A 19,575-nucleotide genomic window follows, 5' to 3' on the forward strand; every position below is an offset into this window, starting at 1 on the left:
ATATATACAAATGAAAGCCACTAATATTTTAGTAATTAAAAGGGATTTATAAATAACAAACCAGAGTAATTTGGATGACTTTCCTACACTGGATTTACAAAAGAGACTTGTTAAAGTTTTGAAGGATTTTGTGAGAAAGGACAAAGAAAAAAAAGGGGGGGGAAACAAGTTCTAGGATATTATTTGAAGGGATTAAATATTAATATTGTTAAAAATTAAAGAAAGGAATATAACACTCATTCTCTCTCAATCCTATGAGAGAATGCAAACCACTTCTGAAAACTTGCTAAAATAATTACAGAGACTTGCCTGACAGTTTCCAGGAGCTCAAAGATGTATGTGCACATACAATCACTTTAGTGTTAGCAAGTGCTTTAGTTAAAACACACACACACACACACACACACAAATACACACACGTGTGTATGTGTGTTCACCCCTTTGCTCACTTCTAGCATCCTTACCTCAAAGTGATCAGTGAGAGATGATAATATTCAATGCTTATTGACATCATCACAGCATTATGTTGCTGTATGACAGACACTGAGTACATCTATACATTCCAAAACGTTGACATTTCTATTTCATTGTGGGAAGTAGTCACATTCCCTAGAGCTTCTCTAATTACCATATTCTTCCCAGATCCTACCCTCCTCTCTTTGGCACTTTCAAGTGGCCATCTGTATCTCCCTCTATTTCCAAGCTTATCTATTTACCTTGAATATTCCCAATTGCATCTAGGACAGCTTAGGTCAGTGAAAACTTAACCAGCTCGCTGAATGTTACCCATGAACTTGAGCATGGATGTAACATTTGAAATAATTGCTGCCAATTATACAGTGCTAATTTGAAAAAAATAATAATTGACATTTAATTTAGATCAATTATTGAGTTACATTGAAGGCTCTGTATGACAGCAAGCTGGCATCCATAGAATATTGGCTCATAAAATATTTCAAACAGACCACCCTTGGGAGATAGCAAAGAGTAGACTGGACCATCTTCAGATTCACCTTCTCACTAGCATATTACTGCCATTCACTATCCTGTTTTAAAATTCTTGGGCACATGTCCCATTAACACTACCAGTTCTTTACATTCCACCTTGGGATAGGAGGCAATTAACTCTCTTCCTCTTCCACTTACCGAATTTTTTGAACTATAAAATGCACTTTCCACCACCACCCCACCCCCCCATAAAAGTGGGTAGAAAGGTCTGTGCGTCTTATAGAGTGAATACAGGCCTGGTTTTGGCCTCCAAAACCCTCTGCGGGTCCCGTTTTTGCCCTCCCTGGCATCCAAAAGCACTTTGCATGTCAAAAATAGGCCTGTTTTTGGCCTCTGGAGGCCTCCATCCTTCCTGTTTTTGTCCTCCCCAGCATCCAAAAGAACTCTGCAGGTCAAAAATGGGGCCATTTTTGGCCTCCCAAACCCTCTGCACATCCTGTTTTTGTCTCCCCAGGACCCAGAAGAACACTGCAGGCCAAAAATGGGCCCATTTTTTGCCTCTGGAGGCCTCCTCAGGTCCCGTTTTTGCCCTCCCCAGCATCCAGAAGCACTTTGCAGGCCAAAAGCAGGCATGTTTTTGGCCTGCAGAGTGCTTCTGGATGCCGGGGAGGGCAAAAATGGGACCCGCAGAGGCAAAAAACTATTTTTTTTCTTGTTTTCTACCTCTAAACCTAGGTGCATTTTATGGTCTGGTGTATCTTATAATCCAAAAAATACAGTATCTCATACTAAGGACCTAAGGCTAATTAATGTTAGAGGCAGCCTTATCCATAATCACTCACAAAAGTTTAATTTATAGCATTAGGCACCATGAGGAAGGGCTAAGGGAAATTGAATTTGTTCTCCTTGTGTGACAATTGCAGTATGAGTGGCAGCTTGCCTTTCATACTGTAGTCTCACATTTCCATTGGCTGTCTCTGGTAAAAAGATAGATCTTCTGCCAGGGAGGTTTCTCAGTCATTGCTCAGAAAGTTCTTCTTTAACCTGGATTCTCAGGAACAAAGCTAGCTTGCAACTTTCCCAAAGGCATGTAACATTTGTCTACCACATATCAAAGCATACAATGTTCAGTTTCTTTATGACTCCAAAAAAAGGAAAGCTGACCGATCAAATTTAACTGAGTCTGTCTGTTTCTGGCTGAAAATGATAAGAGTAGTCCATCCTAAATTCAAGGTAGCAAAAATAAACGATGTCATGCATATGTTGGAAAGGTTGCTAAGGCAATATGGCTGGAATATCTAAGCATTATGCCAAGGAAACTGAGGTTGTAAATGTTATGCTCAATTGATCAATTAAAAAAAACATAAATTCAAATTATTTACTTTCCAGGATAGTGGCCACTAGCAACCTGAAGTGAAGGCATAGGAGCTGCTGAATTAGAAAATGCTGAGTACCAGGCACAGATGCGCCATTGTGAGAGCAATTAATGCATTTCATCTCCCAAGGGATTGTACTACTGGGATAATGTACACTGCAGACACATATACTCAGGTGCAGTTTTGTATATTGGATCTAATAAATAGGCACTGAAACATAAATCAGCTTTCCTCTATCTGAATGACAGAATCCCCCTTCAATATTGTCAGCTCAGGATTATGGGAATTTAAGCCCAACACATGTAGCAGGTTTCAAGTTAGGGAAAGCTTGGTTAGGGCATTACTTGAACTCAATATTTTATTTGGCCAAGTGTGATTAGACACACAAGGAATTTGTCTGTGGTACATAAGCTCTCAGTGTACATGCAAAGCAACAGAATAGTGATTAACATAGTAATGTGTTACTATGTTTATAAGAGGGCTGTGTAAAGAAAATAAGGATAAATAATACCATAGCCATACTACATGGGTAATTAGACACAGACGTTAGATAGCACTGTGAGAATTAAGTGTTCAGTAGAGTGATGACACAAAGGAAAAAACTGGCCCTGTGTCTAGCTGTTTGACCTGTGATACTCTATAGCAGTGATCCCCAACCTTTTGATGCCCGCGCCCGGTACCGGCATCAGCTGGGCGCCGCGGCCCGGTACCGGCATCAGCTGGGCGCCACCATCTTTTTGATGAAAAAGTGCTTCCGGTGACCTCACCGGAAGCACGTTTTCATCAAAAAGATAAATGCGCAAGCGCTCGTGAGCTTTTCCGGTAGAAATGGCTTTCTACCCGAAAAAGCTCATCGAGCGCTGGCGCCGCCATCTTTTGATGAAAAGTGCTTCCGGTGAGCTTTCTACCCGGAAAAGCTCACCGGAAGCACTTTTTCATGAAAAAGATGGCGGTGCCAGCAACCAGCGGCCCGGTAGGAGTTGTTCCGCGGACCGGGACCCCTGCTCTATAGCACTGCCCCAAGGGGAGGTGTTGAAGCAGTTTATGTGCAGGATGTGAGGGGATCTGCAGATATCTTCTCAGCCCTCCTTCTGACTCACATAATATACAGGTCTTCTTTGGAAAGCAAGCTTGGTTGCCATTCTTCTTTCTGCAATCTTAGTTATCCATTGGAGCCTGTGCCTACCCTATTTGTTTGCTGTACCAAGCAAATGTCCACTGTCTTAAGGCTGTACAACTGCTGATAATGGAGATGCTGGAAGCAGAGTGCTGTTACCTGTTTTGAGCAGGTAAATAGCATTCTAATAATGAGCACACCACTCAACTCTGGAGTCAACGTTCTCTTCCAATAGATCACATGCAGTGTAATACAGGTAGCTAGAAGGGAAATTAGGATGCATTCTCAGACACCACGATGATTTGCAGCAAATCAGCAAAGGTTTCTGACTCTGAATCACTTAATAATGACAGCAAAAAAAAAAAACCTTTTGTTTCACTTTCTAAATTAGGTTGCTAAAATCAAGAAAGCTGTGGAGGGGAAGGGGGGGGGGAGGAATGGATTATTTGCATGTGAAAAGGGATATATGATTGTGTAAGTTCCAGAAATGGTTTTGAAAGCAACTTAAATATCTTTCTGCAATTCTATATTTGTCACCTTGCAGCATTAATCTCAGCTAAATTATACTTTTCAAACCTTTCAAATTATCTTCCAGTCAGTTGTTTTTATTTTATTTTTAATATAATTGGTTTTCTTTTAATTTTATATTTGTAAACCACTCATAGTCACTATGGAGTCAGACGGCATCACAACTGAAACAAGAAACATCAAATATTTTCTGTCTAAAGTAGCTTTCTTCCACCTACTGCTTTTCATGCTGAGTGAGAATCATGGCTTTTCTTGGTCCAACAAACATGGAAAGAGTTTAAAGTATAAAGAGTTTAAAGTATACATCCTCCAGACTTACACCATGATACAATGCGGGGGTGGGGAGGGGTAATAATTCTGAAGGATCAGAAGAAGAGATGAAGTTCACAGGCTGCTAGCTCATACGGCTCCTTTTACCATTCCTATTCCAAATGTTTTGCTACTTATATTTTATCCTACACCAGATGTGTCAAACACGGAGCCCACAGGCCAGATCCGGCTGATGGTAGACCAGAGTTGTCCCACGGAGCTGTCCCAGAGACACCAAGGGATCAGCCTGTGCTGCCCCGGCCCTGGCCCACCCCGGCCCTGGCCCACCCAGTCAGCCATGATGACCAGGCCATGCCCACCCCAGCTCCCAAGGGCAAACAAAATCCTGATATGGCCCCCAATGGGATCAAGTTTGACAACTCTGTCCTACATTGTCACTCTGCAAATTGTTTACATTTTGGTGGCATAGGCATGCACAGTGGTTGTATTTTGTAGCTCTCTGTTTTTCTTTTGCAGAATGGAAATGAAGCCTAGCAGTGTGTTTGTTCAAGGTCATGTAATGAGTCAGTATCAGAAAACATATGAAAGTCTTGCAGGGAAAGGTTTTCCCATCCCTCTGCCAATTCTTCTCTTCTACTTCTATAAAACCAAAAGATGTGAAAACTTCAGGGCTTATAGGCAGAGGTGAACAATTAAAATATGTAGCAGCAGATATATTAGATTGTAATGCCTTCTTTGGTAGACAGGTGGGTAAACATACAGACACACTACTGTATGTCTCTCTCCCTTTTCACCCCTTGAAATTCTTTGCAAGCTAAGAAGTAGAATCCCTGCAGCTCTGCAGTGCAAAGCAGAGAAAATAATATGTCACAAGTGATATAACTTAGAGTGGGATGGAGAGAAAAAGCAAACTAGAAATCATGAGCAATCATGCCAGGTTGAGTTTCAATGTAGGAAAAGAGACATCAGGCTCATTATCAAGAAGAAAATCACTGGAATAATATCCAAACTTCACCTCTCACTAGTTAGAGTCCTGTATATGACTAAGAGGTTACATAAACATTTCTCTATCACTCCTTTCCATTTCAGCCTTATATCTGCCGCTTGCTTTCAGCTCCAACCAACCCTCCCCAATGCAAGCAAATGCATCTGCTATTATTTTACCAACTGGAATTAAAAGCAGCAAGAAGTTGATGCTGAAATGGCTAGAAGAGGCTGTGATCTCTGCTGTTGCTTCCTTCAGATCTGCAATCGAAATCTCCATTTTTTTAATGGAGATTCATATTCTTCAACAGGAAGTGGGCAATTTGTAGCCTTCCAGGTGTTGCAATACTATATTTTTGCCACTGCAAAATGGTGAGAGATACTGGGAGTTTTACATTAAGAACATCTGGAAGATTATAGGATTCCCAAACCCTGCTTTTTAATTACCATTTTTTCTCTTCCCTCCACACATTTCAAAACAGCCATCATTGTCTTTGAATAATTATGAAACCCCAACTTTCCAAATCAGAAAACACAATAAATAAAACAAACCAAGAAAACAGTAGTACATTTGGGATATCTAGAATATTGTGGATAGTAAAATAACAATATGTGCATGTGAGAGAGGAGAGAGAGGCAGTATCTGAGAAGTGGAGGGTTAGTTCTCTTGAGGTCCAAGGTAGCTTAACCAGTAGAAAGCGACAAGATTTGAAGGAACATGATTGAAAATGTCCTTTGGGGGCAAAGGCTCCTAGGCTACCAGAAGACTCAGGAAAGGGTGATACCCCACTAAGTTTCAGTGAAATAACTGTGAAATGATGCATGTAAGAATGAAAATTCTTAGGCTCACATATTTGCTGATATGCTAGGAATAGTTGGAGGATGGAAAAGCTGATATGTCCCCTCAAGTACTCACCCAAAAGACTCTATTATGTCAGGTTTCTTATATACCATGTTTCCCCGAAAATAACACCAGGTCTTATATTAATTTTTGTTCCAAAAGATGCATTACGGCTTATTTTCCAGTTAGGTCTTATTTTGGGGAAAATACAGTACTAAATGCATCTATCTGGCTGATTATCTTAACTGGAGCTTATTTTGGGGGGTAGGGCTTATATTATGAGCCTCCTGAAAAATTATGCTAGGAGTTATTTTTCAGTTGGGTCTTATTTCCAGGGAAACACAGTAGCACATGAACACACATTTTGCATCACCTGATATAAAGGATTTATTATCTATTATCAATACATTAAAAAAAAAGCTTTGAATTTATTTTTTGGCTCCATTTTTACCCCACCATTTTTCTGAGACCTCATTTTGCCCTCATACTAATTCTGTGGAGCTTACAAATAGTAACAGGTCAAAATTACAGAGTGAATTTTATAATGGGACAAGTGGGACTTTGAAATTGGGTCTCCCTGGAACAAATCCAATCCCTTTTCTTCTCTGCTACCCTGGTTTCCACATAATCCACATAAAAGAGATAGGCCTATAGCTCTTTGTAGTCCTCAGCTTACAAGCGTTATGGAGCCTGCCCATTACGTTTATAAGTCAAGATGGTCCTATGAGTGGCCTGATTTTACTACTTTTTTTGTGGCAATCATTGAGCAAATCACCATGATCATTAAGTGAATCTACAATCATAAAGTAATCACTGTGGTGGTTAAATGAACCCATTGTTTGCTGTGTGAGATGTTTTTGTCAAAAAAAAAGGGAAGTAAATGCCAGTTTTCAGCAAAAATGTCATAAATCACAGTTATGTGACTGCAGAACGTTGCACACAACCATAAATGTGAGTCAGTTGCTGAGTTCTCAAAATATAGTTATATGACCACAGGTGAGGCAGCCGTCAGAATTTTGGAATCAGGTCATAAGTAACTTTTGAGGGGTTCTTTGTAATTTCGAACGGTCAAAGATTACCGGTACTATTCTGCAATCATAGTAAGCTGTCCCTTGTCTTAAATGATGAAGATTCATTGCTGCATGGGAACTTATGCTAGCAAACACCTTGGTAAGGATAAAAATCTATTTCCTCTTTTTTCTCTCTTTGGGGCAAGAATGACCCTCATTCCAACAAGTTTTTAATTCAGGCAAATTTTACTTTTCTGCTCTTGCTCCATGCATTTCCCTCCTTTATAAATTCTACAGACAAAAAGCACCAGCTACACTACAGCTTAAGAATTGTGAGACTGATTCATGTTTCCATACAGCCACACAACAAAGCTGATTTCTAGACCATGGATGGAAATAGTTACTTAACCTTGGCATTAGAAAGGATGGGCAAAAGAGACCTCTAAGCCTTTGAGAGGGAAAGAATGTGAGCTGGTTAAAAGACACAGCATCAGTAACTGTGATACTCATAGACAATCTTCATGCCTTATTGTCCAGCACAGTTATTAGATTTTCAGTCAACAATCATACCAGAGGAGCACAACTTCTCCTAGAAGGTGAAACAATTTAATTCTCTCTCATTGTACTCTGCACTCCTTTTCTAGGTCTCAGTAAGAACTCTCAGCAAACAAAAGCAAAAGTTCAAAAACTAATCTGAAATGAGATGGAGAAAGGAGTGGGGGAATAACACCAGGTGTCCAAGCCTTATCACAGTGCAAGGACTTAGCATCTAGGCTTCCTTTTTATAAAGAGAAAAAGAAGAAGAAAGTTTATCTGTGGAACTCTCTGAAACAGGAAGTCACAGAATAATGAATCTGATAATAAGCACATATGAATAATTCAATTCTTACCTACACTATTTTTGTATTTTCATTAGGAATAATTTGTTAAAGTTTTGAAGTACAAAGATCCAATGCCAGTGTTTAAAATTCACTGCACAATTAAGAGGAAAAATAATAATGAGTTTCATCCTGAAATATATACCTCCAACCGTTAATGAACATTGACAAATAAATAGAATAGTATGTTGCTGTTGGAACTTCAAGAACTCTAAATCTTTATCAAGAATTTGTTAGTAGAAAATAATTTGTTCTTGAACCCTTTTAAAAAGAAAACCAAGTAGAGTAGAGAAAAGTTAAGAGATCCCTGTTACTTTGATTTACTCAACAGAAATTCACTGAAAATGTGGGTCAGGCACACCTGTTCCAATTCTCAAACCTTCAAACAAGCTTTATGTTATTGACCCATATATTTTCTTTTATATTTTCATGGGATTCATTCAGAAAATTGAGACCAATGGTTCCTTTTCTCCCCCAAGTTAAAAAAAAAATGTCCTATATCCCAAAACACAAATATGCTGGGAAATAACATACATGAGAATGTGGGTTTTAGTAGAACAAAAGTCAAGGCCTGTACTCTGGACTATCTATGCCAATTCAATCTTAGACAAGAGGAGGCCAGCTTTGGCAGAGGGGTGTAGGACATACAATTTGGGGGAGACTGGATACATTTAATCAGTGACTTCCAAATTGAGTTTCCAGTCCTCATTCTTTGTATGGGTGTGTATGCATCTTCATTTCTGAAAAACAATAGATTGTGATTATTAATCTTATTACTAATCTTCTCTTAAGACAATCTTCCTCTACAGTTATGTTGGAAAATAATTTTGTCCACCTTGTGGCCATGTAGGTCTAGGGAAGATGGACATTGTGGTCGAATGAAACCAGATTTAAAGGATTGTTTTGTTTATTTATTGTTGGGAGACTTCTTGGGCAAAAAGTATGGGGTAAAGGGGTTTTTTATCAATAATTTCAGTCAAAAGCATTCTTTCCAAAGTTACATCTGGGTTGTGGGTGGGATTACATTCAGGAGTGGATGGGCTGAATAAAGTCCCATGGATTGTCTGCTCTCTAACTCAGTTGTCACCAACCAGTGGGTTGGGGTCCATGAGAAAATTTTGGTGGTCCCCAGAGAAATGTTGCCCCCAAAGCAATTAATCCAGGCTGTGTGGGAACACAAGGCTGCACCACCCACATGGCCTGTGGAAACACAAGGCTTGCGTCACTTGCATTGCGAACAGCACAAGGTAGTGAGGGGAGGGGGGAAAGGATGGGGGGAACTTGCTCCACACGCACAACGTGCCTCGTCTGACCACCGGGCTGCTTCTTTCCACTTCTTTCTTCTTCTGCTTTTGGCTGCATGCAAGGAAAGCAGCAAAAGTCTTTCTTTCTCTCCCCCAACCTCTGCCAGAAATGAGTCTTTGGGACCCTCCAAGGCATCCTGCTCCAAGAGGTTGCGCTGGCATGAGAAGTCTCACAAAGACTCATTTCTGGCAGAGTTTGGGGGAGAGAAGGAAAGACTTTTGCTGCTTCTGCTGCTTTCCTTGCATAAAGCCAAAAGTCTCTCTCTCTCTTTCTTTCTCTCTCTCTCTCTCTCCCTGAGAACGGATCTGGAGATAGTATCCTGCGATCCCAAATAAAGAATGATTGATCAGTAGGAAAACGGGGTGAGGAATTTTCCTGCAGACTTTTTTGGGGGGATTTTCCCAGGGTCTCTGGTCCTCAGGATTTAAAATTATGAGTTTGGTGGTCCCTGAGGTCCAAAAGGTTGGCGACCCCTGCTCTAACTCAAAACAAAGGACTAAATATTATTTCTTTTGCAGCTTTTTTTCTAATTCAGAGAAGAATTATTGCTAAATAATCATCATTTTGAAAGATGGACTAAGCATTTTGAAAGATGCTAAATAATCATCATTTTGAAAGATGTTTTGAAAGAGTATGAGTTTATTTTTATTAAAAAAAAAAAACACCCCCAGATTTAATTTAATGCAGCATCTACTTTTCCCACACAAAACCCAGCTCTTTCTTTAAAAATAAATTAAAGACAGAAAATATATTTCTCCTACCCTCTGTAGTAGATGTTGGCAACTACTACAGTAAAGAAAGAGAGAGTCAAGAAAGAGAGAGACTTTGGAAAGAGAGGGAAATAAATAAATAAAAAATATGAGAAAGAAAGGAGGAAAGCAAACAAGTGAATCATAAGAACTATAAACTGCCTGGAAATTTCATTTGGATTTTCAATTAGAAAGTGACAGAGGCCTGAGCAGAAAGGTGGGAGTCAGAGAAGACAGGAAGAATTGGGGGGGGGGAATCTCTTATCAATCTAAAAGTAGAATCAGCAAGCAATCATTTTGGAGCCCATCCAAAGGACTGAGTGGACTAAAATTAACCCCAGTCTACATTAGTCTCCCCACCCCTCATCATACCCGTTAGTAGTGCTGAGAAGCAAAAGGAAAGTGGCAGAATGCAGGTGATTAAATGAGCCTTGGAAAGCCTTTGAAAATCTCATATTAATAGGGGAGTAGTAATGAACTGCTTAACCAGTCCCTTGAGAAAGAGCTCCAGGCAAGCTGGCAAGTGGTTGAAAAAGAACAAGCAGAGTGTAATGGGCACAGGACAGAGAGATTAACAGCCAAAAAGAAGAGAGGAAAGGGAGGAAGAGAGGGAGAATTCCTAAAACTAAAACAGAAACTGCAGGCAAGAAAGGATGCTGGGATGGCATAGGGATAAGGATAGGGATAACAGATACAAATGTATCTGGATATGATGACACCTATCAGACTCCAGACTATTCTTATCCACTTTGGTAGCTTCTCTCAGAATATAGTTATTCAAAAAGCATGATCAAAGCTTCAAACAATATTAGCCTTTTTAGTTCTGCAGCAAACACCTATTCCTTGGAGAAAAATTACTAAAGTACAGTTAATGCAGTGTGATAAAACCCGATGTCTCTAATCTTGAAACCTTAGTCACAATTCATGGATGCGCTATTTGAGACTGATTTTTAAAGTGTTTGGAAACTTTAGTTGGCCCCAAATGCTGCAGCTTAGCTATTATTATCATATGTGGTATCCTTATTATTTTGTTGGCTACTAGTCATTTCAAGGGAACATTAAAAATGCTAATTGTGAACCATAAAGCTCTACATCAAGGGTCTTCAAACTTGGCAAGTTTAAGACTTATGGACTTCAACTCCCAGAATTCCTGAGCTAACATGACTGGAGGAAGAATTCTGGGAGTTGAAGTCCACAAGTCTTAAAGCTGTCAAGTCTGAAGACCCCTATGCTACATAAATGGGGATACATTATATAAAATTCTCCTCTATGAGTCTATCTGAATTATGATCCTCCATGGAGAATCTCCCTTCTGTTCCATACCATGGGAAGGAGGGAGGGAGGGTGGAACAGGAAGGAAGGATTTCTGAGGCTTCCTTTGCCAGTTTCCCACAAGAAAACCCAGTGGGGAACCTGGCAGGAAGTCGCTCCCACTCCCATTGCTTTTCTGCGCACCCAGGCTCATTCTGTTTCTGCATTTACAAGGAAATATCTCTGAAATGATGACCAACGTGATAAAGTTTGTGTAGTGTTTTATTCAAGGTGACTTCTATTGATGAAGTAGATTTTAATCTAATGAATGATGCTATTCTTTTTCTCACTGATGTGCTTTTTCAATTTCTATTGACAGAATAAGGACATAGGAACAACAGCCCTGCTAGATGAGATCAAGACTCATCTTAATCCAGCATCTTGTGGCCAACCAAATGTTTCTGGGGTGCTTGCAAGCAAAATATAGAGACGAAATGTTTGGTTTTTTCTTTTAAACATTTCATTCCAAGAAGCTTCACTGAATGCCCCTTGCTTGTGCTACAGTATTTGAAAGAGGGAGAAGCATTTCACCCTGCACACTTTACGCTGTGCGTGTTTTGATACATTTCAGTCATCTCTGTCTATAGCTAACATTTTTCTAACTAAACGAGTCCCAAATGTTCTAGCCATTTCTTGTAAAGAAGGTACTGAAATCTGATCATTTTGGTTGCTTTATTGTGTACTTTTTTTCCAGTGGTGTTATGCTGTTTCAATTGTGAAATGTATATAATATTTCAGATTGGATGCAATATTGATTTTATGTCCTTTTTCAAATGTGGCACTTGGAAATAGTATACATAGTATAATATTTCAGATTTGGACATAGCATAGACTTTTTAAGGAGAGTACAATGTTGGCAGCCTTATATTCAGTCCTGTTCCTAATGTTCCCTAGCATATATTTTGCCTTTTTTGACAAAAGGCAAGCACACTAATTGCAATCATTGCTCTGTCCATTCAATCTTGGTTACAGACAGCTCACACTACATCACTATATACCCGGATTGAATTTTTTTGTCACAATGTGACAAAAAAAATCTGCTAGAGGTTTTCACAATCACTTCTGGTTTTACCCCACTAAACAGATGTCCTTTTTTTCAGCTAAGTTTACACCTACATTTAAATCTCAGAACAGATCCACAAAAGACTCCACTTGTTAATTCTGATGAAAAACTTGTCCGTTTATTCCTATATTTGCTTACTGCTTTTTAACTAGTTAGTAATCCATAAAAATAGGTCCTGTCACCCCTAAAGTAGCTTTTTATAAGGAAATTACTTGAAGACTCTTTGAAAATACAACTATACAGTTAACTTCTTGTTGACACTCTCAAAACCATTAAAAGATAGCAGGGGCAGGATGTATCATTTCAGATGTAGGCTGATATTTTTGCCGCAAGGCTTGTTACTCTATTTGCTTAACTGTTTTATAATTTAACTACAATTTCTGTCCAGTAGCCCAGAGCAGACATTAAACTGACTAGTCTATCATGTCTCTAATCTGTTTTAGGTCACTTCTTGAACATCTGGTATGTCATTGGCTGTCAGCAGTTTCATGACCTGATAATGGGCTAATGTGTGGTGTCTCAGAAGGTTCTCAAATTTTCTCATTACCTTAACTTGCTTCATCTGTTTTTATTCTCTCCCTAAGAAAATCAGTATAGATTCCAGTAGCTACATTCTCCACTTGAACTATTCAATCTTTTGATAATTAATAGCTCAGCTCCTCTCTGGGCCAGTTTTTCTTTCAAACTTTTAAAGAAATGCCATATGCTCTTCAAATAATAATAACAACAAAAGCAGTGCAGCTTTTCCTTTTTATTTCTTCTCATGTCCACCATTCAACTATTTCCAAAGTTGGCCCTCTCCCTAATATTTTCTGAAAAATCTCCCCCAACCCCATTCAGACTGAATGCTGTATAACACCTCTCAATTTTTCTCCAGAATTTGTTTTTTAAAACTTGATGACAACTTTCAAGTGTGATGAGCCAACTGAAATTGGTTTAATTTCCATTCATGTTTCTTCTGCCAGTTTGGGTGGAACACTCCTGGATTTCAAGCCATCACCAAGCAACTTATATTTGACGTCCATGTCTGTCTACATTTTTTTGTGTCAGTGTGAACCACAACCACGGCCTCTTCTCTAGTACTTTCTGGCAGCTCATCTGGATGATGTGTGACATCTGTATCCTTGACACTGGGTGAGGTAATCACCATACAATCTGCACATTAAGATTGAGTTACAAAGTTATTTCATCATCGAGAGCCCTGGGTGCTACTTTTAGTGGAAAGTCAGTAACTGATCAATCAACAATATCACTATCATAGATCTAAATTATGTTTATTTGACATTAAAGCTTTCTTAAACATTGGCACTTCCAAATGTCCCATTTGCTGATTATGAGGAACTCTTGCTCACCCTATTTTTTCCCAGCTCTTGGCTGAAATGTGCTGCTTTGTTTTAAGGCAGTTGCTTTTTAAAAAGAAAGTTTGTGGACCTTCTCTGGAGGAGGTAGGAGGCAATGAGACAGATTTCTTATCAACTTCACCCATGATTTTTTTTTTCATTTTGCCTGTGCTGCTGTGTGTACAGAAACAGATGCAAGGAGCTACACACAGTCTAAACAGCACAGATCAGCCGCAACTGCATTTCATAGTGAATTCCTGGAGCCTGTCTGCATTGTTTGACACTTATCTCCTCCTCTCCACCTGTTATAGAAGCAGGCAGCCATAGCTAACATTCCTGGGAAAAACATCTAATTGCCAAACTGCCAATATGGTAGATGGTTTTAATACAATGTAGTGATGGTGGTAAGGTGGCTTAATTATTTTCTTTCTTTTAAAAAAAACAAACGTTCATGCTTCACATAATTGTTTGTTACACAGCAGCATGTGCATGATTCACATATTGGACTTCTCATCAAAATCCATTTTCTGTAGCAGAATCAGGGCATTCAAAAAAATAACACACAACAACTATTCCTGAGGCAGAATGTTAGCAAATTGTCCATATTCTCCAGCTCTTCTACTGAAGAACTTTTTGGCTGGCATAAGAATTGAGCTTGTAGGGCCTAAGGAAGGATCATGTGCAGTCCTACATCTCTCTCCCATGGGGCATTTATGAGATATCTGAGCCCTGGAAAAGGGGTTGTATCTGGTGGAACCCTTGAAATATATTCTTTATTATTTTAATAATTTTATTCTTGAAAAAACATTTATTTGACATACATTTAAAACAGACAAATCAACACACACACACACACACATATATACATACATACATACATACATACATATACATCTATACATTTTACAGCCTATATTGAGTAATGGTTTTTTTTTTCTTTATCTTTATCATTGACGTGATCTGCCTTGTTACAATAACTCCTTCGTTCTTTTAATGTTTTAATTTCTCTATATAGTTTATGATTAAATGCACATCTTCTGTCATTTCCATAACTTATCCAAATATCAAATATTACCTTTTCTTTAACCATTCATACCAAATGTTCCATATTTCATAATAGTCACTATCTTGTTTATTTTTTAACAATTTGGTTAGGCTATCCATCTCAGCGCGTTCATGTATTTTTTTAATTACCATATCCTCTGAAGGAATGGAAGACAGTTTCCAGTTTTGTGCGTAGGTTATTCTGGCCGCAGTTATGATGTGCAAAATTAAATATTGATATTTTTTCTCCATGTTTAAATCTATCATACTTAGCAGAAAGGTTTCGGGTTCAAGTTTTAAATTTTGTTTTGTTATATTTAAAATCCAATTTCTTTTTTTTTTTTAAATAAAGTTTTATTTGGGTTTTCACACATACAAAATACAAGTAAAACATCTTTTTTGAAAATAGCATGGTCCCGGGTTGTACTTCTTTATGCAGACACAAAACTCAATTTCATGCTCCTTTTTGTGTTCTATTCCATATCTTATACTATTCTACATTTTCTATATAGTTTTTCCCCTCTTTTAATTTTCTCAATTTTATTTTGATTATCTCATCTCAATTCAAATCATTATATTTATACTTTTGTCTGTTCTGTTTCAATTTCATATTATCTTTTCTCATTAAACAAATTTTCTCCTGTAGTTACTAATTGGAGTATGACACCTTTATATCTTTTAATTACATCCATTCAACTCTTATTTAAACTTCAATATATACCTTAAGGTTATGACCTTCAATATAATACATAATACATAACTTCCAATCGAATTCTGCTTGGTACATTCTTATAATACACACTAAATTCTTTTTTTAAAAAGATTATAAATATATGTAATAATAAACCCTCATTCCATTCCAATTCAGTTCTATCATTAATAAACATTAAAATCTTAACATCTTTAACACTTCTTTTCAATTAAATATCATACTTCCTTAAAGTATGATACTTCCTTCCCCCCCCCCTTTCCTTTTTTCCCCCCACCTAAGATTACTTGTTCATTAAAGATGGCTTCTTCTTTGTCGCAATCTTCTTGTTCTGCAGGCATTTCTTGTTGTTTCTCATAATTCCAAATCTCCATTTCTAAAAACTGAAATACGAAGCCAAAAGAACCTCTCCCTTCTTGTGCATCTTCTTTGTACTTTTTAAGTTCCATTTTCAGTTCTTCTAAAAGTGGACCCATTTTAAACAGTTTTAAACAACCACCCAATTGATTTTAATCATTCAAATACAATAACCAAAAATCCAGAAATCATCAAGTAATCCAAATACTCCCAAGTTAATTCTTCTTATTTTTGTGTTCCAAAAAATGCTTGAAATATATTCTATTGCTGCAGTTCCTTTAATGAATGCTGATGGGGTAATTAGATAGCTGGCCCTGCCAATGTCTATCCTCAGTGCCCAAGGCATCATGATTCCCATAAGAAATTGTGACACACCTTTCCACTCTAGTGAGCAACATATGGCTCAGCAACTAATATAGACATGAGAAGGATTGTACCACCACTACTGGGTTTGAGTCTTCTTGCTTGGCTCCGGCCATTGGAGAAATCCTCCAAGATATCCAGCTGCTCTCTGTGACCTTGGTGGTCATGGAATGGACTGCTAGATTAAGCAAAGGAAAAAGAAAATGAGGGATGAGAAGGAAAAACATGTCTAACTATTGTAGTTTTTTCTAGTCAGGTCAATGACCATTGGGTAACCTTGGGCCAATCACTCTTTTTCAGTCCTAGAAATCAGGCAATGACAAATCACTTCTGAAAATCTTGCCAAGCAAACTACAGGGACTAGTCCAGGCAATCATAAGAAGTTAACAATTACTTGAAGCCCTCTCCCCCCACCCCCCACCCACCCCCAAAAGAAAAAAAAATAGCAGAACTTGCAAATATATTCCCAGTCCAAACAAGACAGGGCCAAAACTGGGGGAAGGATTAACCCATCCCACAACATGTGATATCAAAAATCTCTGGAGTAAGCAAGATAGAACTTCCAGATGGCCTGGTTTTGCTATAGGCAAATGAGGGTGGGGGAAAGGAGAATTTTGTTTCTGTAGGGTTCCCAACAATGTGGGAACACAGGGACTGAATGAATGGCAACTTTTTTGGGTGTTTTTATTGGACAGATTGTGGCATTTTGTTGTTCTTACTTTTGTTGCGTACTGCACAGAATATGTGATTGGCAGGAGGTTGTGGAATGTTGATTTGATTCCCTTTAATGGTAATTTTATTCATTTTTTTAAAAAATACAATTGTAGATTTTTTTTAACCTGTGAGCTCCCCAGGGAAAGTTAGAATTGGTAGCCTTAAAAGGTAATTACTTAATTAAATCTTGTGACAGAAACAATTTAAAAATATTGTAAAACCAACCAACCAACTAACAGATCCATCGATCAATCTGTGTTTTAAGCCTGCCAACAGAAAAAAATTAATTGTAGATCCATTTCAAATGGTTGTGGGGAAACTGAGGAGGGGAAAAAAGTAATGGTATGAAAATGGATTTAATTCATGGTAGGAGACAGGCATACTGCAACCAAATATTCCATGAATTTCTGCAATAAAAGAGCTTAGAAATATGACTCGGAATACATCATTATCACCATTCAGTTTGAGGTGGCACTTCCAAGCCCGAAAAGAATTGCATACAGTAGTATGTTCAACAGACAGATAGTCTCAACAGATGGAGAGTCTCAATATCTGGAATTGAACCTTCCCCTTCTGCCTCCAGAAATCATGCCAAGAACCTTTGCAGCTTTAGTGTTACCAAAAGCAGCTTGCTCCTGTCAGTGTCTCCCACCATGTTCCAGCTTCTTGCTAAAGATCAGCAATGTTCTGTGACACTCAGATCCAACCATCCACATGAACTATAGGGTTGCATTTGGGTGATGCAATTCTCTTTGAATCCCAGGAACAGTGGGATGTGTCATCAATGATGGCTACATATTTCCTCTATAATAGGTATTCTCTGATCAGAAGAGGATGGAAAATAGTGGCTGATTAAACACAGTGAATCATGTCATCACGGTCCTCGTATATTTCCTTAAGTAAGATAGGGTGATTATGCAATATCAAAAGGTTTGAAAGCCTAGAGGGAAAAGGCAGGTGACTTTCTCAAGAGTTATTTGGTTAGGGAACTATGTATGCATAATTCTCTTGAATTTTAACACTTCATATCAGACTGCCCAGAGTTAATTCAAAGATTTTGTTTAAAACATAAATGTTTTAAATAAATATTTCTTTTAAAAAATGAATTAATGGTAACCATCCAAGTCTTTTGTAGATCTGATAATCAGCTACTGCAAAAAGTGATCCATGCAGACAAAGGTGCCAAAGGATGGGTGTCTCTGACTGACTGGGTATCTGCTTTCTTAGAGTAATCATCCCATACTATAAAAAGTAAAGGTTGCACATACGTGCTAATCATTTCTGGCTCTACGAGGCCGTGCTTACAGGTGGTATTCAGCAGGTTCTGACCAGTTCTGAAGAACTGGTAGCAGAAATTTTGAGTAGTTCAGAGAACCTGCAAATCAGCTAAAACTCACAGAATAAATACAAGAAAAATACAAGAAAACTGTCTGCCACAAGTATCTCAAAATAGAGTCATCAGTTAATAAAACCGAGAAATTCGGTTCATTGGATTACTGCAGCATGATCTATGTGGGAGTTGATTTAGAATGTTGTTGGGAAATTTCAGCTGCTTCATACTAATTGCTGACTGGAGGTCAGTAATAATATAACAGAGCTGGTTGGGACCTTGGAGGTCATCTAGTCCAACCATCTAGTCATCTAGTCATCTAGTCAACCTGCTCAAGCAGGAGACCCCATACCATTCCGGATAAATGGCTGTCCAATCTCTTCTTAAATACCTACAGTGATGGATCACCCGTAACTTCTGGAGGCAAGCTGTTCCATTGATTATTCCCACTGTCAGGAAATTTCTCCTTATTTCTAGGTTGGAACTCTCTTTCCTGCCCTCAGGTGCTTTGGAGAATAGGTCAGTCCCCTCCTCTCTGTAGCAGCCCCCCAAATATTGGAAGACTGCTATCAAATGACTGCTTGGTCTTCTCTTTGTTAGATTAGACATACTGAGTTCCTGCAACCACTGATCATGTTTGTCCTCCAGGCCCCTAATCACTGTTGCTTTTCTAGAGCAGACTGGATTTCTTCAAGGGCCGGATCAGCATTGTAGTTCTCCTCTGCAGGGCAGTGGGGGGAAGGGGGCAGTAGGGGGTGGGGGTGGGGGAGCATGATGGATGCCTTCTACAGCACAATGCTGGCCAAAACAAGGCACGGGGGTCCGTGTGCTGCCCCCCTGCACCTCATTTTCGCCCTCCATGGCCTCATGCAGCACTCTGATGGCCGAAAACAGGCCACGTAGCTCATTTTTTGCCCTTTTTTTGCCCGTTTTTCAGCCTGTTTGGGGTCCATTTTTTGGCCCTGCTTCAGCTGGCAGAGTGCTGCAGGAGGCCATGGAGGGTGAAAATGAGGTGCAGGCCCATTTTAACCATCAGAGGCACCGTGGGCTGGTCCTTTGATAGTTCAAGGCTGGCCCTGGGGGCTGGATTTAAGCATGCCGTGGGTTGGATTCGGCCTGCGGGCCTTGAGATTGACACCCTTGTTCTAGAATCTCAAGATCTTTTTCATATTATGCTGACCAAAACTGAATGCGGTATTCCAAGTGTAATCTTACCAGTGTGGTATAAGGCAGTAATAACACTTCACATGATCTTGATACTGTCCCTTTGTCGATGCAGCCAAGTCGGAAATGGAAGAGCTGAAGAAGCTTCTTGGATGAGAAGTGAAATGTCTTCAA

Source organism: Notechis scutatus, chromosome 6 (genome assembly GCF_049901735.1).
Source record: "Notechis scutatus isolate UNSWTSFEM ecotype Mainland chromosome 6, rNotScu1.2, whole genome shotgun sequence".
In the NCBI taxonomy this organism is placed as follows: domain Eukaryota; kingdom Metazoa; phylum Chordata; class Lepidosauria; order Squamata; family Elapidae; genus Notechis; species Notechis scutatus.